The sequence below is a fragment of the Schistocerca cancellata genome, chromosome 5, assembly GCF_023864275.1.
Source record: "Schistocerca cancellata isolate TAMUIC-IGC-003103 chromosome 5, iqSchCanc2.1, whole genome shotgun sequence".
Taxonomy (NCBI): domain Eukaryota; kingdom Metazoa; phylum Arthropoda; class Insecta; order Orthoptera; family Acrididae; genus Schistocerca; species Schistocerca cancellata.
In genome coordinates, this window is record NC_064630.1 from 205,823,378 (window position 1) to 205,846,656 (window position 23,279).

Genomic DNA, 23,279 nt, shown 5'->3' on the forward strand with positions numbered 1-23,279 from the left:
ACAATCCTACTCATTGCCAATGTTTTCTTCTCCCATGAGAGACCACCACATGATGACTGAGACAGCAAATTTTATTAAGTCTAGAATACAGTTTATTATAATGTAACAATGAAAACAATCAATTATTGAAAAAATTATTTAATTGGATAGATAAAGAATCTACTTGCCAAGTGGCGGCAGAACACACACATAACAGACGATTGTAGTCGGCAAGCTTTTGGAGCTCATTCTTCAGGCAGAAATGCTGAAGGGGAAGGAAGAAGGGTAAAGGAAAAGGACCGGAGAGACCAAGGAAAAGGGGTAAATTTCGGGAAAGTCAGCCAAAACTGCGGATTACGGAAGACTTACCGTACGGGATGAAAAGGAAAGACTAATTGTTGGGGACTGCATCGGATTAGATTTGAAAACCTGAGAGCTTAAAGGTGTCAATTGATTTTTTATGTTGTTATCTACTGTAGTATATACTCAATATAGAAGAAAAACAGCGGTATACCTAACCATATACTCTCTCGATTTGTTTACTTTAGCCCATTGGACAGATCAGTGTGACACAATTGGGTCATCTCACCTCCCAACTGAAATTAAACCAGGAATAACTGTTACATCCGACAGTGAAGTGGAGATAAGTGGAAAACTGAGAATAACGAAAGCGCAACAGGAAGACTAAGAGATACGGGCTCAGTACCTAATTTGCGGCTTAAGAACATGCCACAATATGGAGGGCGATTATAAAATATTCATCAAACTAAAATAGATGCAGGTCTTGAAACAATCCCGTTGGAGAAAATATAAAACAAACCAAACAAAAATCCAGCCTTTTGGTGAGAAGTACAATGTTCCAGAGTAGCTATTGCAAATATGTATGTATACAGGGTGTTTTGAAAATGATGGTCAATATTCAGGGATATGATAGGAATGATTATTCGAAACAAAAAATTCATGTAAACATGGGCTCTAAAAGTGCATACCTTAAGAGAGCAATTCTTGATCCTCATTTCCGTGAAACAAATTTCTTCTACTGCAAGCTCTTTGCTTTATATTTTGGGAAGTGGTAGTATGGACCAAAACAAAAAAAAAGTCCAGGAAACATTTTAGAGCACATGGTTACTGGACATTTTTGCTTGTTTTGCTCCATACTTCCACTTCCCAAAATATGGAAAGCAAAGAGCTTGCAGTAGAAGAAATTTTTTTCACAGTATCAAAGATCAAGAATCGCTCATAGTTTGTAAGGTATGCATTTTAGAGCCCACGTTGAATTTTTTGCTCTAAATGGTATTCCTGGCATGTCCCTGAATATTGACCATCACTTCTGAAACGTCCTACAGTAATCATTTTGTGTCAAAGTCCTAATCAGGTTAAGTTACATTTCCAAGAAGTACAAAGTCCATTTGCCCAGTGCTGAATTCAACGGAAAATACACTGTTGTGCAAAATGTTAGGAGCAAAGCAACTTCAGAATGATGTGTCACTGTCAAGTAACACATCTCAGTTAAATTTGGACCACACCTCAAAAGAATTGCTGCATTATAGTACCAAAAATTACTGACTGTAGTAAGTAATGAAACAAACAAAAATGAACTTTTATTCAAAGACAGTAATTACAATGAAGACCCTGCAATTTATGATAGTCTCCTGGATATTATAAAAGGCATCTTCCCATCTTCTGTGCCTTATAGGATACTAAATTTGATTTATAATTAATTATAAGCATTCTACCATCTTGGTTATAATAATCATGCTGTAAAAATATTCTTTTTTTGGTTAATACTAAGAAAATATTCATATTCTACCTCTAACAAACCCGCCCCCCCCTCTCCACCCCCACCCCCCCAAAAAAACCTATCTGTTGTACTAAAATTAATTTGGAGGTGCTTCATTTATGTTGTGCCCATGGCTATAACTTTCACTGAAAAAAAAAAAACATAATTTACCGGTGTAAAAATGTTCATTACATTCTTGAGCTCTGCTCTGTACTGGTTGAGTGATATGCCTAAGAGGTCAGAGCACAACAAAAAATGATTCTTGAACTGAAATCATACCACGTAAGTACCAACATTAAACATTTTTGCTGTAATTTTTAATTGTGCTTGCTTAACTGTTACAGGATACTAGTCGGATGAACAGAACTGCATGTCCTATTGAATGCTGTGAAGACCCAAGTATGCTTGCAAGGTTTTTTTAAGTTTAGTGCACACAAATAATGGTGTGTAGTAATTAATAAACAAGAAAAAGCTGGAGTGAATTTCAGATTAAGGACTTTGTGTAATATACTTAAAGTAGTTTTCATTCTCCTTCCACTGTGGTGAATCTACGGCCCAGTTTTCATGATTTAAGAAAACTTAATGTGGTCATTCTTGTGTTCATTAACTTACTTTCTCAAAAATTATGAAGTTATTACATTATTGTATTATACTGATTTCAGTGTTCTGTTTAAGAGCCTACCTCCAGTATTGTATCAAATACATTAAATATCAGCAAAAGTTCACTACAGTATTGTTGCAGCAGGACAAGAATTGGCAACCCAGTTAAAGCCTGTGAAATGAAGTTTCACAATTCACAATGGGCACAAATTTTACCAACTCATAATTCATGTCACCACCTATCTCTGATGTATTCTTTGAGGAAAATCTCATTTAGTTTATTATGTATTGTTTCACTCATTGTGAATCTACGTAGAGGCCAAACGGAGAGATGATAATTGGTGTTCTAAAATTATGTCTGTGCAGATAATATGTTAGCAGTATTCCAAAAAATCCTCTTCTGTTTTTTCTCCTTGTATTCTGTAACTTTGTTCTATCCATAGATTATTGGTTTTCCTTCATCAAAGTCACTTATTCTGTGGAGTTATTACTTACAATTTGTCTATTCACAATGGTTTTGTTGTTAGCTCTGTCACTTGGCTTTACTGAGTCAAGTTGTATGCACCATCCTCCATGTTCTTCCTACATGGCATTATTCTTGTCTGCGTGTTAAGTGTGTTCATTTCATTTCTTCTGATGTATGAACTTCATTTATAGTATGTATGTGAGGATAGTGGTTGCACATAGCTTCTTATGGGTACTGTAGACTGACTGACAACTGAAAATTTGTACCTTTTTATGCAATGGGATCTTGTTTATTTTGAAGTATTATATTTTACAAAACTGTCCAATCATGTATTGTACATTTTCTTCATTAACTTTGTAGTGTTGTATTATCCTGTGAGAGTTCCCCATGTTGTATACAATTACAGGGTGTTGTGTGGTGTGTTGTGTCCAGTTAACTGAAGTTTGACTTAACGTTTCCTCCATTGGTTCTTATTTTGTCAAAGAAGATGAGAAAGTATAAACTTGCATGTACAATGATCAGATTCTGTTCCAACAATCAATTTAAATGCCATAATCGGAAATGTATTTACTGCAATATTATTATTATTATTATTATTATTATTATTATTATTATTTATTGTGCTGTTGTTACTGCTGTTGTAATTACTGTTTTCAGTATTTATTTGCCATTGTTATATACATCGAAATTAGATATTGGAATTATACAAATTTTGAAAGCATTATTTAACTATAAATTCTTGTGTGTGTGTGTGTGTGTGTGTGTGTGTGTGTGTGTGTGTGTGTGTGTGTTTAAAGATAGTAGCAACATTAGAAATAGTAACAAAGAATTATTGTCAAAAGTTATTGTTCTTTTTTAACCAATGTTTAATGAGCTTATTACTGTATGTAAAAAAAGGGGGGGGGGGGGGCTTGTGGTGTTTCATTAGAAGATGAATTGTGATACTTACATAACCTCCATGAGTGACTATTAATTCCTGGTTCATTAAACAGTACAAAATTAAGAGGGTGTGCTGAAAAATAATGCCTCAAAATTTTGTCTGTGAAAATTACGGCTTTTTAAATAAAACAAATTTTATTAACATGCTGTATCTTCATTCTTCATGTCTACATATTTATTTCTCAACATGTTCACCTTAGCAGTTAACACTTCTTCCAACATGAGATATGTTTGTTGATAGCATCATTGTAGAATGTCAGTTGACGGAGCAGTAACTCCACCTGTGCTTGCACCACTTCTCCACTAGCAAAGTGAACTCCTTGAAGGTGTTCTTTAAGTTTTGGAAACATGTGAAAATCGGATGTGGCCAAGATGGAACTGTATGGAGAATGAGCAATGAAAGTGAACCCAATTGTCAGATTGTTGCAGGTGTCATAGTGCTTGTGTGAGATCTAGCATTGTCATGCTGAAGCAGAGGTACTCCATGTGTGGACAAAGTTTTCAAATTCGAAAACTGATTACAGCAAGCTATCAAGTGAGGTGGTACAGTGGTTAGCACACTGGACTCGGATTCAGGGGGAGCACAGTTCAAACCCGGGTCAAGCCACCCAGATATAAATTTTCAGTGATTTCCTTAAAATCCTTGACACAATCCAAGCTTGTGTTCCTTCTCTAATGACCTCAGTGTTGATGGGACATTAAACTCAATCTTCCTTCGTTCCTTTTTTTTACAGTATGCTCTTTCTCATGCACTAACATAGTTAAGTTACACACTGCAATTCAAAGCCCTATTGCAGCAGGGGGCTGCAAATATGTAGACGTGGAAAATAGATGTAGTGTGTTAATAACATTTATTTTATTTAAAAAGCTTTGAGTTTTCACGAAAATTCAGAGGCATTACTTTCCAGTGTGCCCTCGTATATAGATATGGGGAGAACTGTAATAGTTAACATGTGTAAAATATTATACCCCTACCCTCCAAATTTTAATTTGCTGGTTCATGTAAGAATTTTTTGTGTTATATGGATGCCTCATTGAGAACTTCAGCTCAGGAGTGATGTTTGTACAGTATCTATAATTCAGCTGTTGGTGCCCAATTCAGTATTGATCAGCTCTGCTGTAGACTGACTTGTTGTTTACCTTTGTATACTGTATTTGCAGTTTTAATAAAACAAATTGTTATGCACATTCTGTTTCATCTGTGATTAATTTTTATGCAACAGTATAATATCCTTTGTTTTATGACTTTTGCTGTTTTCTAATATCAGTGTTACATCTATTCTGAATGTGACACTTGAGCCATCACTACTTGCTGCAGCATACGTAGAAAAAATGTTTAAAAAATCCATATCAATTTTAAACTTAAATGAAGGTTATTATGTGACTAATGGGTTAATGGTTTGCTGGCTATCAGCTCATCAGTGCCTAGCTACTGCAATTGTTGTTGTTGTTGTTGTTGTTGTTGTTGTTGTTGTTGTAGCAGCTGAAGAGTATCATCTAGATGCAAAAGTTCATTTTTATCATCAGAGATCTCTTGAAATTGTTGTTCTTTACTTTCTATCATTCTGTTTATACATATTGCATGAAAAATGTTCCAAGCACTCTCTCTCTCTCTCTCTCTCTCTCTCTCTCTCTCTCTCTCTCTCTGTCGAAATTATAGGAAGTTTATTGATAAATGCTTGACAGTCTCATATCTCACCCAAGTAAAGAAATAATCATATTTCAGGATTATATTCAACATCTTAATTAAAATTTGTTTATTTACTAAGTTTAAGGGTGACACACAGTGATTTAGTATGTTAAGATGTCTAGACATTACAAGAGAAGCAGCAAAATGGTATGCAGATGACTATTTCAGTTACATAATGGAACAGAAAAAGTACACAGTTTTAATTGGAAACCAAATTAACTCACCAGCATTGTGCAAAATGGAAACATCAGCAAAGAAGCAAAAGGTCTCTCACGTGCAGGATGCGTTGTCAGCTGCCCCAAATGGAAGACTTGCTCCATTTATGATAACAGATGATTGATATTTTGTCTTTGATAATCTGGGACTGAAGTATTCATCTTTGGCATGCGAGTGTAGCATTTTAATTTCACATGTTGTTTTACATATTCAGGGTGAATCTCATAGGACGTAACACCACATTTATTTCATGAATGGTTCCAGGTACTGAAACAAGGTTTTCGGCAGACAATAGTATCCTAAGGGACATGTACTTGTTATATGGTAAAGAGCCATAACTCTTGTATCAATTGAGATATTTAAGGAATAGAATGGTGCATTTTTAATGGCATCTGAAAGCTCTTGAAAATATGAGTACAGTGACTTGTTAATGTTGAAACTGAGACACTTGGCAAAAAAATTCAAAAAATATTCTAAAATAGAAACGCAAGTCAGCCTGAATCGGCTATTGCATTGTAAATATTCTCATGCCTGGCTACATTATTGTATCAAGCTTTTTGAATGTTTACTTGTCTGCACAGTAGGACTAGGAGGAACTGTGTCATCTATCGACAAGTCATCTCTGCTTCAACACTAGTGGCATGCAGTGATGTACACCAATGAGGATAAAAGTTAAACAAACTACTTTTATATGGCGAATGGTGGCACAAGACATAATGCCAAAGAATGTGGACTCAGCCAGAGGACTGTCATTCACATTTTGCATCAGCATAAATTCCACCCTTATGATCTGTTACTACATCAGGCACTTGGAAAATGTGATTTCAAAAGGCATATAGAATTTTATTGGTTTGCTTTGCATTGCTTGGGAGATGATGCTGCATTTTTCCAGTGTGTGCTCATGATCAACAAAGCAACATTCACTAACCATGGTAATGTAAATGTGCAGCTGAAAATCCAAGCTGGCTTTATCAGGCACAACAACAATGACCGTGAAGCATCTGTCGTGGGACCATATTTCATCCCAGGGATGCTAATTGGAAATATGTATCCACGCTTTCATACAAACATTCCATCTGTTGTTCTAGAAGAGGTACCACTGAATAAACGACAGTGTATGTGATTCCAGCACGACAGCTGCCCAGCTCACTCTTCCTGTGTTGCGACACAAATACTGAATGAAAAGTTTCCCGACCACTGGATAAAACAGAATGCTACAGTACAGTGGCTGACGAGGTCTCTTGATTTGACTCCTCTTGATTTCTTTCTATGGGGAGCACTGAAAGATGCAGTCTCTCATGAAGCCCTAAGTACACTAGACAATATGCATTGTAGAATCACCACAGCATGTAATGGACAGCATATCATCTAATGTACTTTCATCTATTTGTCTAGCTCTCAAACTGTGATTGCAAGTGTGCATTGCACTCGATGGTAAATAATTTGAGCATGTATGTAAGTAAAGTTAAAGTGTAAAACTAAGATTCCTTAAACAAAGTATTTATTTTGTGGATGATATGTCGTCAGTAAGCAAAGCAAAATAAATTTGTATGGCGTAAATGGCTGAGAAACCCCAAAGTGATGTTCATCTGTCTGAGTAGGAAGGTTTTTTTCTTATACCTTGCACCTCCAAGCACCATTTCTCAGTGAAGTATGAGAGCTGTTAAGTAAGTGTAACTGGTATGTGTAAGTGATAGTGAATGATGTGCATTTGTAGTGTAGTGTCATGTTTGTGTCGGAAATAATGAGAGAAGGGAGGCAGTGAAACCTGATGCTGTCTCGTAGCTTGCTTCTCTCAAAAAGCACCAAGAGGGTCGCCAATCTTAATATCCCCATCTGACCAATGGATCACTATCAACAGTGTCACATGCCCTCACTTCATGAGCCACTGCAGAGAGCATGTGAATTTAATCCAGGACATTGGAGCAAAGAATGGTGATCAGAAGCTTTATGTCAACATCTCTCCTCCCCTTGCCTGCCAGGCAACTGGCAGTTAAAATTTCACCCACCCGGGAGTTGAGTCAACTTCCTCTGGGTCAAGGTCATCACAATGACATATGTTATCAACCACAGCTATGGAGGCAGGTATGCATCATTAGTCACTCTCAATAACATTTTAGTTAATTTCTGTCTAATTACAATTCCGAGCAGTGTATATAACGACCTTTGTCCGACAGTGAGTGATTTACTTTAAGAAGCATTCAGGTGTCTCCAGGCAAAGACAGGTCAGGTTTTTTTTCCAATAAAAGGAAATTAGTCATAAGAAAGTTTCCTTTTTCCCCTTGAATATGGTTGGTTGTCAGTACAACAGGGAAGGGAGGGGGGGGGGGGGGTTTAAAATGTAAAATGCATGACAAAACTGTAGTTGCTTACATGAAAACCTGGAAAAGTTCATACATTTCAAATAGTTTTCCAAAGCCTTATTTGTTGTTCCAGAAGCAATCAAGTAGTGTACTTCCATGTACAAAAATCATAGCTGACACTCTGTTATGTCATGTATAAAATAAGGTTTTATCTTTGTAGTGTAGACCTGGTTTGCTGCATATGACAATGGATCCTTGCATGAGAGCTTTGCTAGGTGGTGTATACAGAATAGCTGACTGGGTACACTGCTTTCCTATTTTAGTGAATTTCTTGTATTTTTGTGTGAAGAATTTCAACCTCAACATTAACAAGCATCATATCACAGTACTCGTCTTTCCAGGCACTTTCAAACGCTTTTAAAAAAAATTATTCTACTTAAAAAACCATACTTGCATCAATATCTTAATCAATGCAGGAGTTGAGACACTATCACATACCGAAGTACATACCCCTTAATGTACTATCATTTGCTGAAAATCTCATTTCCATATCTGGAACTGTTTACGAAATAAAATGGATATTACTTCTTGCATGACTCACATTGTATAATTTGACTTCTGGATATTCTTTTGCCTGAGACTGAATATACCAGATAAAGTCAGATTCGAAATTCTAGATTCTAATATTTTACTGTTCTTGAAGTTTTTGCATAATCTTTCATTGATTGTGTCAAGGCTGGTGTCAGTCATGGTATGGTGTATTGTGTATTTTGAAACATCTGTGAGTGCTGTGTAAAATTCACACTCAGTTATATTATGAATTATAAACTAATTTGTACTTTTGGAAACAGTACGCCTCTTTCGAAACAAAAAAAAAATCCCCGATTTCATTGGCCATTTACATTGGAAAAGGATTATTTTTGACCATTTTTGAATACTTTCTGGTGTTGTGCCTAATGTGTTCTTTAGTAAGTTGTGAGATTTTTTTTTCTTTGAACTTTGGCAAAAAAATGTGCACTTTGAAAATCATTTCCATCTTATTACAGTACAGATACTTTTGTGATTACTGAAATATTTGCACTTTTTCTACTCATTGACCTGTTTCTTCTAAGTCTATTTTACAATAGGAAAAACCACTTTGTTCTAGTATTTTGTTTTACACATGTTGTACTGTTGCATCATGTTCCATTTGGTTTCTCATTTACCAGTAATTAATATTGTTGATGTTTTTCATCTATTAACACTGTTTTTGGCATTCTTACACAAGTTTCTTAGTGAGCACAACTCCGAAAAAAGTTTAAAGTTATCTTCAAGCACTTAAGTAAATTTTATCCCAGGTTTTCCTTTCTCTATATATACAAGTCACATTCCGTGTTGTTGTATCATCAGACCTTAAAAGGAACTTGAAGTACTTGTTGTGTAACAGATCCTGAAATAAAAACAATATCAGTAAGTATGAAATTGTTAAGGCTTTTGTTGCCACTTGTTGACAAACTGCCTGTTGGCTTCTGTCTGGGTTTTTTCTGCCGATGTTTGTTTGATGATTTTTTTTATGTTTCGCCAACATGAGTAGCTGGCACTGTCAAAGCATCATACTCCATTGCTGGTAGTGAACTGGAGTCGAGCTCGTGGCCACAAATTATATGTACCTGGCACACCAACATCCAAGGGGTTTCCTGTGGTCATTGCTGCTGCAGTTCTCCCCTTGTTACTTGCAATGGTTGTTCACTGCAGCCCTGGAAACAAGGATCCATTCACCCTGTGGCTTTCTTCTCTCCTGTTGAAGGTATTGTCATGTCATGATACTGCACCGAGCAAAACCACCACCTTGCAACCTGATGAAAGGAGAGTCAAAAGCTATCAAGAGTCTTGATAGCCACAAGAGTATATTGGTACTGCCTGCTGATAAGGGAAATGGGACCATCATAATGAAGACCAAAGATTATGAGCAGAAGATCTGGGACCTACTAGATCTGATAACATACCAAAACCAAGCAAATATCCAACACAGCAGATCACATGGAATATGAATCGGCTAATCAAGGTGTCTTCTCTCTCAGTGGGCATACAGAGGAACCTACACAGCACAGAAACCCTACCACCTAAGCTGACTGGATTACCAAAGATCTGTAAGAACAGTGGTCTATTAAGAACAGTGGTCTATTAAGACTGACTGTTAGTGCTCTTGGCTCACCAATGTATAAATTGGTGAAACATTTGTCCTCTCTGCTCCAGCTGCAAGAGGGAAAGACTGACACATACATCAAGGACCCCAAACATTTCACTGATATGGTGAAAACATTAAAACTTGGAACAGATGACACTTTGATCAGCTCTGATGTTGTTTCTATATTTACAAAAGGTCCACTGAGTGATTCTGTGGAGTATAATAGGTTCCATTTTGCCATAAGACATCACAAAGCTATTTCACGCATGTCTTATGAGCTATGTCATGTGGAATGACAACTTGTACTGACATCTTGAAGGCATTGCCATGGGTAGTCCATTTACTCCAGTGGTGGCCAACTACTTCATGGAACATTTTGAAGCCCAGGTACTGGACTTAGCACATTGTAAACCTAAGGTGTGGTATAGATACATTGACTAGACCTATGTTTTGTAGAGCCATGGTGAGGAACAGCTCAGTGACTTCTTAAGGCATCGGAACAGTCTCCATTCCAACATAAAATTTACCAGGGATGTAGAAAAGTACCAACAGCACATCCTTTCTGGACGTGCTGGTCATGAGGGATAGTGAAAACCTGGAACACGGTGTGTATCGAAAATACACACAAGGACCTGCATAAACTGTTAAATCAACACTCGAGCCAGAAAAGAGGTGTGATTAATATGCTCATAATGCAACCAAGATGAATATATGAGCTGCGACACCTCAGATGCAAGATGTGACAACTATAAAGCATTCTGAGGAGCAATGGGTACTTCATCACTTACATAAGGAGCGTCATAGAATCATTCACATGGGATGTGATACACTAGAAAAAGAAATGTCGGGTAAGGACTTTCTGCCATACGTTCCCAGAGTAATAGACAGAATTGGTGATATATTGTGCAATCACAGTGTAAAGACTATATTTATAAACAAAAAAAGATCAAAGAGTGCCTCAGGTCAGCAATGGAGAAAAGAGACCCACTTGTGATGATGGGAATATACCATGAGCTATGTAGATGTGGAAAAGTCTATATTTCCCTCAGGGGCTCAGCATTCATTTCCTAGGTACAAGCATGGTGATCTCAGGGTTCCTGAACTGGGGACTGGTGAGCACAACCATTGTCCTCTGTCACTGTAGACACTGGGCTTGCTTCAGTGGCCAGGGTGCGGGAACATTGTGTATCACAGGGATCAAGAATCACGAGGACAGTAAAAACCTCTAAAAAAAAAAAAAAAAAAAAAAAAAATGCTCAGTCTCAAGGTGTGCTGCACGTTGATGAGATGCATGGCTGTTCAAGTGGAACAATCATTAGCAGGAAATCTCTGGGAAACCTGCTCCACCTCAGTTGTATAAGGCTTACCTAGGCACATGGGGCTCTCTCTAGGTGGACTTTTATTTTCCTAGCTGCTTGTGAGCCCGGTATGGTTCCTTGGAAATTTTCCCTTCCTCCTACCAGTAGACAGGGTGGACAATTGGAAAGTACAAACAACAAGTCTAACAAGAGGTCTCTTGTAGCCAGTCTTCCTAACGTAGTCAACTGTAACAGAACAATGCTGTTACTCAGAATGTGTTTATAATAGTTAAAAGAGGGCAGTTTTGATTAAATTTCGCCATTTTACATACGAAAAGGTTTGGAGGGCTCTGCTTGAACATTAATATCTGCCAAGCACTTGTGAAATGGGACCCTGTTGGTCGAAACATCAAGTCACCAACAAGTGAAGAACCACCAGAAAGCTCAGTGCTTCGGGGAGTACGCAACTGAAGGTGAACTGCACAACATCTTGGACTACAGTAGAGCTGCTGTGACTTGCTGGGATTTAGTCAACATTTCTCAAGAAGAACTGAAAGCTGAGTGGTCTGGAGGAGGCATTGTTGATGTGCGAAACATTATGAAAAGGGTGGATGGCGATCTGGTGAAATCGGACTCATTTATACTGACTTTCAACTGCACAAAACTTCCAGGGCACGTTATGAACGACTTCCTTCACATCAGCATGTAGCCTTTTTCTCCAAACTAAATGCACTGTTTTAAATGCCAGGACTTTGGGCACATTACTCTTGATTGTTAGATAGAAGCCACTTGGGGCAAAAGTGGTAAAGCTGCCCCAATGGCGTTGGTTGTTCCTCTCCTCCAAAGTGTCAAGGATCACCCTGACTGGAATAGGGGCTGCAGTGTCTTCCTTGAAGAACAGAGGATTCAGGAGATGAAAACAACAAAGCATATTCTGTACGGTGAAACCAAACAGATAAAGGCCATGCAGCCATCCATGTTCGCTGCCTCCTCTGCTTCCATTCTCAAGCAGCCAGTCAGGAAAACAGATATCAATCAACAAACAGTGGTTGCTATAACACAGGGGGTTGAAGATCAGTCTTGCTCGTAGAAATTCAACAGAGTTTGTAATCTATAGCACTGGCTTCAGAACTGATTGGGATCATCTGATTCTGAGTTGAAGAGAAAATTTGAACAAGAAACTTGAAAGCTTCTGTGACAAACTAGGCTAGACTTTCTGGACTTTTCCCTAGTGGCTGAGTTAAGAGAGCATTACACAGAGGTAGGTACCCAAATGGCTGATAGTGTGTGAAGTGCACACAAGGTCTTTCTTTAAACTTAGAATACTCTGTTGATTCTAAATGATGATAGCAGACAGCGAAGTTTAGGACAAGATCTGTGGCCCCCCACAAATGAAATGAATAAAATTGTAGTGATACCTGTCAAAGCATTAACAACAAAGTACCAGAGTTCGAAACAGTCCTAAAGAGCAGTGGAGCTGATATAATACCTAGGTATAGAAATCTGGCTAAAACTTGAAACTGATGGAAGCGAAATTTTTTGGAATAAATTTAAGTTTATTAAAAGATATGCTAATGGAGTTATTGGTTACAGCAGATAAGAAACAAATCCATTGAGATATAATTTGAATCTGCATGAGAGGGTGGACAAGACACAGTATCAAGGGTGGATAAAACGTTTGATTTGACCTTTGTATCAGTCACCACAAACACCCTCAAGATATAACTGAGAACTTTAGGAAAAACCTCAGTTCACAATATGATTGTTCCTTGACAATACTGCCACCATCAGAGGAGACTTTAGCCATGCAGTGAACAATCAGAGAAATTGTAATTTTGAATGTGATGTGCATGACAAAACAACCTGCAAAATATTATAAAATTCCTTTGCTAAAATATACCTAGAAAAGATAGTTTGGGTGTCCATTCATGATGGAAGTATATTAGACCTAAAGGTAACAAGCTAACCTGACCAATACAGAGCAGCTAAAAGAAATAGTAAGATTTATATGTTCAATGAGTTAGATAACAAGAAAGTCATGTCATATCTCTGAACAGAGGCATGTGCAAGAACTGCATTTAAATTTTTAAGAATACTTGACTATACATGAGCTAAAAATGTATGTAGTAGAACAGTTCAGGATAGGAGAGACCCTCTTTGTTAAACAGTCACTGCAGGGAAGCAGAATAATGTGAAACCTTCAATGAGTACCATAGCAGAATCTTATCAAAAGATTCTTCACAAAAACCAAAGAAGTTCTGATCATATGTAAAGACTGTTTATGGCAACAAAGTTAGTGTGCAGTGTAACAATCCTGTTTGTGACAGAGGGGGCTAAAAATAAATGCCAGCAACTCTTGCTGTCTCTCCCGGGGATGATACAATTCATCTGCACCTCCTTATTGTGTGCTTTTCAAAATAAAAATAAAAATAAACAACAAATTCACCTCTAATGAAATTAATCAGACCGATAAATGATTACTAGGCAGTACATTGGTGCAATTCGCATTAATCAATGAACTGCAGTTACAATGTTCAAATTTTAAATAATAGAGTTTTTGTCCTTATAAAATCACACATCAATTTCAGAGACTGGTGAAAGAGACTATGTGGCTGGGATTTTAATGTGGCTCTGTGAACTCGCTATTTAAAAATAAAGAAATTAAAAAGAGCTGGTAAACACTGTGTTCCGAGCTAAAAGTTAAATGAAGCTAAATCTCATACTATCTCAAATCTGATCAGTCTGACACATAATGTATAATCCATGTGTCGAATAGTAGCAAAAAATATTCGTAGTCCCAAACCACTTTACATGCCAAATAAAATTTCTGCTGAATTGCTGGCAGAAATAAGTCTGAATCATGAATAGTGCAGAATAAATCTAAGTGTCATGCCTGATAATGCAGAAAATCTCTGTCCCCACTCAGGATAGCACAGATGTTGCCTCAACCAAACAGTACCTAACAGTGACACCTGCAAGATGGCCGCTGCCCTTTTTAAGGCTTGGTACCGCCATTCCACAGAAAAGCGAGCTTCTCTCTCACTTAATGATCTTGTAGTTTCACCAGCCTAATACACAACTTTTTATACATAACTGATATACAAAATCTGACAGTGCCACTACTGCACAAGAAAATTCCACTAAAAACCAATGTTTCACACTTAAATTTATGTGAAATTGTTCACCTAAAATTTTAAAAATAGCAAACTGTTGCAGTGCTAAAAATCAGTTCACACTGTCAGTGTTATAAAATATTACAATAATTATGGATACAGAACCACTTTCTTGATGGATTTTTCCTCCTCTTTCCAGTTCTCTAATCAGAATAATGACAACTGTAATAGTTTTAAAGTTAGTGGTGAAACTGTGAAAACATATTAACAGTTAATTACAAAACAAGAAAAAATATAAATTATGAGAACTAAATGAGGGATGTGTTTACTAACATCGACAGATGCGTACTGATGTGAATACTGAGAGCTGGTGCTCACTGGTAGTTGACAAGCCCCTCCCAGATCTGGCTAGAGATGCACTTGCACCCAGCCTCCTCATCGTGAAGTGCGCTGCCCTGCATGTGACAGTATTTTGCCGATTGAATCAGTTCAAATAAGTGTAAAACTAGAAGAATTGAAATAACATAACCTGTAAAGCATTTGGTAATTATTCTGTAAAGTTCAGTCATCCATAGCCCGAAGACTCCGGGCAGGTTTTTTAGTAGTACACAGTTTTTCCCATTGCCTGTAACCCAAATGGCGGAATCAGTCAACAACTTTCCGGGGGCACATAAAATTGCCAGACTGTTTTTGATAATGTATAAGGGGGCCAAAAGTCAAGAATATAATACCCTAACCAATAATATCCAATGTCATCTGATATTTAAACACTTTTTAAAAACTTGATTAATGTAATCATTATAACTAATCACAAGAGTTATGGAAAGGAGATGATACAAACTGTAATAATGAACTCAAAGTAATGTATAGTGTCCCTTTCACAAGAGTGAACAAGGTGATCAATTGTGACAGTGCAGAACCAGTACTAGTGGAATTATTGTCCACAAAAACAATGTGCATTTGTGGGACAATAATCCCAGGAGGGTGATGCACTGATTGCCTTTGGGAGAATAACATTTATTGATATGAGTTTACGAATAGTACAATGAATTAAGAGTTTTATGATTCTTGAAAGACATGCATAAAAATGTACTGAAAATAATTTATCATTCAATGTAATAGTATTCAAAAACAATAATGATTTATTATGTATATTATTTTTTGTTCCATGTTAAAAATATTAATAACTGTAAACGGTTGAATGATTTTATGTAATTATCTACTCTGGTCCTGACCTTGGATGAGGACAGATGTGACACACATTGTAACTTTACTTACTTGCATTTTGGTTAAATTTATGTGTTTATTTGCTCTTAAAACCTTTATTTATGTATCTTTAGCATCCCTCCATGTTAAGAAACTAATGAATTATTTCTTCAGAGTATCAGAACGTGCAATACAGCGCAAGCCTATGGCTGATTATTGTCAGCCTTTTGCACACCCTCAACATCTTATTTGAATACTGCCAATACAAAATGGCACAGAGCTGCGAAAATAACTTACAAAGTTTGTGTTTTAATTTTATTATTTCACTTCAGTGTCATATTAATTTATTTCCAAAGATTAATAGCAATTTTCATTAAATTCTTGTAGATGCCACATAACACCTATCTTTTATCTCAGCTACATAAATTCACAGAAATTAACCTACTCCAAAATAATTATTAATAAATATGCCATACAATAATATTTCTCTACATGAACCCATGACATTAAAGCAGTATTACTTTCAATGAAATTGCAACACAAAAAGAACCTAAGATATTTTTAATATATGAGTTAGTATGGTGCTTCACACACCACTCTTTAAATGTTTCATATTGCAGGCATTAAACCTTCAAATATTATTTCCATAAAAAAAGAACTCTGTAATATGCCTGTGATAAGTTGTGTTGTCACTTTAGTGTGTGGTGTCATTTGAAGTGTAACTATATGTGTACATGCCTTTTAATGAAAGCACTAGTAAACACAATTAATGCATGTCATTTGATGCACAGAACAGAACACAACAACCTATATGTTAAAACCAACACATGGTCTTATAATCGTGCCTTTTCTTGCAGAGACATGTCCATAGCAACTCTCATCCCCTAACAAATATTTCTTTATATCTAACAAAGAAGTGAAATACCAGTTTTCATCAATTTAGCTTTAAAATTTTTTCAGCTTCAAAAATAATTTTGAAGTTCTTTTATAATGATATACTTAAAAAAAAAAAAGCGCTTTCACCTGCTATTTCATCCCCACAGGGTTAAATTCCCAAAAATGATGAAACACATATTTCTTTAGTCCTGACTGAGAAACCAAATACAAATTTTCATAGCTCTAGCTCTCAAGTTGTCTTAATAGTGACATTTCTCAAAAAAAGCCTTCATCCACTATTTCACCCCCTTAGTGTTGGAATTTTGAAAAATACTTTTGTAAATGACATCCACAGTATAAGATCAACACCTTCTCCAAATTTCAGTGTTCTGTCCCTAGCAATTTGGGGTGGGCAGTGATTAGTCAGTCAGTCAGTCAGTCAGTCAAGACATTCCCCTTATATATAGAGATTTCACTCAAGACTTCTCACAACTGTTACAGCTTCAGCTCCCATCAACTTCCATCTTTCTGATTTGTGTTAATAACCACTAACAACTCATAGCAGCTATGTGGCAACTGTTTTGGCCCAACATCAGCTCATACCTGTATAGAGGTTATTGCCCGTTGACACTTCTTACAATATTATTGTACTTAAAGTTTCATTTGAAAAGCAATGAAAACTAGTTTGTTAAATTCATGTAAATGTCACAACATATTCAGCAGGAACTAATAACATATTTAAAATATTATTTTAATGCAAAGGTTTTCTATGCTAAATGTCATAAAATGATTAACAATTATGTACTTAAGCTTTCCACAATACCTGTGACTCTAATGCTAAAGATTTATCATTTTATACAGAAAATATTATTTAAAGTGATGTTGAAGATATGTTCAGAAACTGAGCACTGAACTGTGTCCTCTTACAGGGCCTAGTTGTAAATTTCATTAAAGTATTTTTTACTGTCGATTATATGTTGCTACAAATGTTTAACAAAGACTGGTAAAAGTTAAAATTACATTTTATCATTTTATTCATTAAAAGTGTAAATTGACAAGCGCTGTTCAAAAATCTAGAGTTGTTATGTTACATCAAACACATGTATGTAGGACAGGAACTGGAATTGAGGATAGCAAAACAAAAGCAGAAATAATAAATCCTTTTCCAGACCTTCCTTTGTTGAGAAAGATACAGATGTACTGCTAAAGATTTTCACTGCATTGCAAAAGTCAGGGATATAGATGGATTTTAATGTGAGAGGCATTGAGAAGCAGCAAGAAACACTAAAATTAAATGAGGCTGCAGGGTTCGATAGTTTTCCTGTCAGATTCCATACAAAATTTGCAACTCGCTTAGCTTCTGTTTTGAAACATTGACTGCTGCACACATACTGGTGGATGTTTCATTGCCAGGTGGGCAGGCATGTGACAGGCGTGACTGAAGCTCTGCTGTGGCTGCCAGTGGCCTCAAAGCAGTCAGCCTCTTAACCCCAACTTATTGTAGTTTGCTTTAACGAAAACCTGTGCCCTGTGGCTGTGTGAATACCTAGACCAGATCCATCTACAAATTGATAATCAATTGTTGTAGAATCCTACAACATATTGTGACCCAAACATAACTGGACGTCTCCAACACAATAACCTGTATGGACACTGGTGGCAATGATTGCCAAAGGACAAAGAGCAACTGAAACAAGTAGAAGGAATTAATACATCCAGGAAACTAGTTAAAGAAACAGTATTGTTGTACCTCAATAAGGAACTCAAAACATTTGCCTCTGGAGGGGAGCGTCTAGAAAAACTGTGGCTCAGACTGAAAAGAACAGTTAACCATGTACTTGACAGACACGTATCGAGTAGAACAGTTCACGGTGGGAAGGACCCTCCACGGTATACAATCAATGTAATGAAACTTCTAAAGCAACAGATACTACTTGCATAGTAGGTGCAAAACAAAGCTTTTGGTTATAGATAGGAGACGCTGAATGAAATGCATTTGGCTGTCAAGAGGGCAATACCTGAAGTCGTCAACAACTACCACAGCAGAATATTATGAACAGATCTTCCATAAAAGCCAAAGAAGATTTAGTCATAAGTAAATGATGTTAGTGGTACTAAAGTAAGTGCCCAGTGTAACTCAGCCACTTACATTGTGTCTTTTATTATATTTACAATTCTGTTTATTCCTTTCACATGTATTATTCATTTACAAGATTACAAAACTGAATAATTTGACATTTCATGTATATGCATCTTCATTTTGTTAACATAATAATTTCAAATCCAGGAATATAATAATTTACTCATGCAATGCAGTTTTTATATGGAATAAGCAAAATTTTTGAATCAAAACCCTGTCTAACATCATGACCAATTCTTCTACTTTAAAATAGTCCACTATTTAATAATGTTTAACATGGTTTAAACTGCAGCTGGTTGCATAAAATAATTTAACATGAGCATTAAACAAAATTTTTAATGTAGGAGATCAGAACAATTAAGCAGTTTAACAAGAATTTGCAGATTTAAAATCTGTAACATCTCGGGTGTTTGTTTTCCACCTGCAGCCAATAGCTGTACAATCTGATGACATTACACTAATGCAATGGCTTCAAGAATATCATGGTAAACGGCAAGCTTACTTGGTGCCATTTTCAAAAGTATGACTGATGTGATCAATGTATAGCAAATGGAGCAACCGAAACTTTTTTTTTTAATATTGTGATTTCATTCCCCTGCCCCATATGGGCAGGGGAGGGCTGGTGGCAGCACAATCTGCTGCTCTTCAGCCAAGTGATATAGTTAATAAAAAGATGAAACAATACATATAAAAGGCAATAACAAGGAGAACACAAGAAAATAATAACAGGAGACAATGAAGGTTAAAAAGTTATTTAGTCTACAGCGTGTGTTCTTTTCTTCAAACTCATTAATTTTTTTAGTCATTTATTTTCCTTATCTTTAAATAGCAGACAGCAGGTGAGATTAACAAGTCGGGACATTTTGCTTCTTCACTTTGAATATTTCTCTTTCAAATTATCGTACAGTCTAGGTTCATATGTTACGAGGGCTGCCAACTCCCTACTCAGCGGAATGAAGGTTAATAAAGTAAATCAAAAATAAACCACTAAGGGCCACCACAACTTAAGCTCTGACATTTAACTTACTGGGCTACAGAGATGCATCAGATGTTGGACTGATCGCCACCGGTTTAAGCCACTTGTAATTTTCCTTTTGAACTGGATAAGATAGCTGTATCTGCTCAGTCAAATGGTTCAACTCCAATGAGGAGCAAAGTTATTGGAAATTTGAGTGGCACAATTAATTAATTACTGTACTAACCGCTGCTACCATAGAATGTTCCACCAGCACATGTGTAGTGTCTGCCAAAAATCTCCTAACCATGCAGTGGATCAACTGTCTCGCATATTGCCCACAAATCAGCAACAGTACACAACAGCTTCTACTCAAGTACCCTTGAGCGAGCTGGACAGACAAACTACTTTTGTTAACTGTGGAACAGTTGCGTCTCTGATCTGAGCCAATTATCACCAGTCACTTCAACCACTTCAAAAACTTACAAGGTCAACAGCAGTTGCAATGCTGCCAGTACTTTTTAAGTTAAATCTTACTGAATTACCTTCACATAAACCTTCAATAGACTCAGATCCGACACTTAAATTTCTGATACACATCAGCTTAAATACTCTCATGGAAAACCATTTACACCATACTACACTGACAGGCTGTAACTTTCAACACATTGTTGGCGCGCTGCCGTGCATCTGATGGCCAACTGCCGACTGCCCACTACTACACTACTGGCCATTAAAAATGGTGCACCAAGAAGAAATGCAGATGATAAATGGGTATTCATTGGACAAATATATTATACTAGAACTGACATGTGATAATAACGGCCTTGATAGCTTGGGCATTGAGTCAAACAGAGCTTGGATGGCATGTGCAGGTACAGCTGCCCATGCAGCTTCAACATGATACCACAGTTCATCAAGAGTAGTGACTGGCGTATTGTGACAAGCCAGTTGCTCGGCCACCATTGAACAGACATTTTCAGCTGGTGAGAGATGTGGAGAATGTGCTGGCCAGGGCAGCAGTCGAACATTCTCTGTATCCAGAAAGGCCCGTACAGGACCTGCAGCACACGATCGTGTATTATCCTACTGAAATGTAGGGTTTCGCAGGGATCGAATGGAGGGTAGAACCATGGGTCATAACACACCTGAAATGTAACGTCCACTGTTCAAAGTGCCGTCAATGTGAACAAGACGTGACCGAGATGTGTACCCAATGGCATCCCATACCATCACGCCGGGTAATACGCCAGTATGGTGATGACGAATACAAGCTTCCAATGTGAATTTACCGCGATGTCGCCAAACACGGATGCAACCATCATGATGCTTTAAACAGAACCTGGATTCATCTGAAAAAATTAAGTTTTGCCATTCATGCACCCAGGTTCGTCGCTGAGTACACCATCGCAGGTGCTCCTGTCTGTTCAAATGGCTCTGAGCACTATGGGACTTAACATCTGTGGTCATCAGTCCCCTAGCACTTAGAACTACTTAAACCTAACTAACCTAAGGACAGCACACACATCCATGCCCGAGGCAGGATTCGAACCTGCGACCGTAGCGGTCACGCAGTTCCAGACTGAAGTGTCCAAAACCGCACGGCCACACTGGCCAGCGCTCCTGTCTGTGATGCAGCGTCAAGGGAACCGCAGCCATGATCTCCGAGCTGATAGTCCATGCTGCTGCAAACGTCGTCTAACTGTTCATGCATATGGTTGTTGTCTTGCAAACATCCCCATCTGTTGACTCAGGGATCGAGACGTGGCTGCGCGATCCATTACAAGCATGCGGGTAAGATGCCTGTCATCTCGACTGCTAGTGATATGAGGACGTTGGGATCCAGCACGGCGTTCCGTATTACCCTCCTGAACCCACCGATTCCACATTCTGCTAAAAGTCATTGGATCTCGACCAACGCAAGCAGCAATGTCGCAATACGATAAATCGCAATTGCGATAGGTTACAATCCGACCTTTATCAAAGTCGGAAACGTGATGGTGCGCATTTCTCCTCCTTACACGAGGCATCACAACAATGTTTCACCCGGCAAAGCCGGTCAACTGCTGTTTGTGTATGAGAAATCGGTTGGAAACTTTCATGTCAGCACATTGTAGGTGTCGCCACCGGCGCCAACCTTGTGTGAATGCTCTGAAAAACAAATTATTTGCATATCACAGCACCTTCTTCCTGTCGGTTATATTTCGCGTCTGTAGCACGTCATCTTCGTGGTGTAGCAATTTTAATGGCCAGTAGTGTACTTACAAACGTTTGACTCTTAAGTGAGACGTGTATTGCTCTTTGCTTGAGTCAAAACTGAACTTCTCTTCGCTCGAGTCAAAACTAAACTGACTATGCGTTTCGGATTAATTTGAATCGGAACCATTTTCTAAGCAAATGAACAACGTTCCTCTCAACCTTAAAAGCAAGTTTTTACTCTTTGCCACTGACCGCTGGTACTGAAATGGACGGATGCACTGTCGTTGACTCTGTGCGGTTTTGGATTCTGCTTTGCCGCAAAATGCCTTCTCGCCAGTGTGTTACTGCATTAAGTTTCCTCCACTACTACAGAAGAGCGAGCAAAGAAACGTAAAAGCTGTAACACCCCCCCCCCCCCCCCGTCACTTATCTGGTTTTGGTGTGTGTTCACCCCAGGTAATTGACTAACAGAGAGTGCAAAACTGCCGCAATGTCGGATAAGCAAAGGAAGTAACAAGGCCCTGTGACTCCTGATTGAACTGCGGTGGCAGTGTTGACATTAACTGATCCCTTTTAATTAAAAGGGGTGCACATTGATGTTATATTCAGCTATTGAACACCAGATGCAAATGTTGAACATAAAATTAATTAAGAAAGTGACTTGGGATTTCAACTACTTGATTGAAAACAGATGCAGTCGATTAGCACAGATTTATTTTTAACTCACGACCTTCAATCATCACATTACATGACTCTCCTAACAGGCAGTGGTAATAAATTGCGTTTGCGTGGAGTAAAGTGCGATAGCTAAAAAGTAATTCCTATCGACTGACCCAGGCGTAATGTGAAGTGCGAGAAGAATTCTACAATACACGGCTCATGAAACCCTTGTGGAAACTTTGCCGACGTGATCCAACAAATTAATCAGTGGCCGGAGAGGGCGCAATATCACCGAATACAGTGTGCCGGAGCGATGTCGTTGTGCAGACGTCAGCTGACCTCGTGGTGCTGCAAGGCTGTGCTCGTCTATTCACTCCTAGCTATCTTGCTCAGTACATAGCTGAACCAAAACTTCCTATCTCCAAGCTCAATCGTTGCATTTGCTAGGCCCTAAACTGCAGAGATGCTCACTCTTTCCCAGGCAAGCTGAGTAAAGAACACCATGTCCGCACTCTAGGCAAGTTGGGAACGGAAGTCCCTACGGAGACTTCTCCCAGTCCGCTCTTCGCCTCGGTTTCCCCTCCAGCAAAATCACTTACGCCAATTGCAGCGCAAGTCGCGTTAATTATGCGTCACTTCCCAGCACTGACCAATGCCTGCTCTGGGAAGTGAACAAATTCCCACAAAATTTC

The 23,279-nt window shown here is 37.9% G+C and overlaps 1 protein-coding gene across 5 annotated transcripts in view; it reads left to right on the top strand.

The window, feature by feature from the left end:
* Positions 1 to 4,397, top strand: part of LOC126187571 (major facilitator superfamily domain-containing protein 10) — a 161,665-nt gene extending 157,268 nt beyond the window's left edge. For all 5 annotated transcript variants that reach the window (XM_049928731.1, XM_049928735.1, XM_049928734.1 and 2 more), the window contains exon 11: positions 2,104 to 4,397. The gene's annotated coding sequence lies outside the window, so the exon portion shown is untranslated. The remainder of the gene's footprint in view (positions 1 to 2,103) is intronic.
* Positions 4,398 to 23,279: the final 18,882 nt, after the last annotated feature.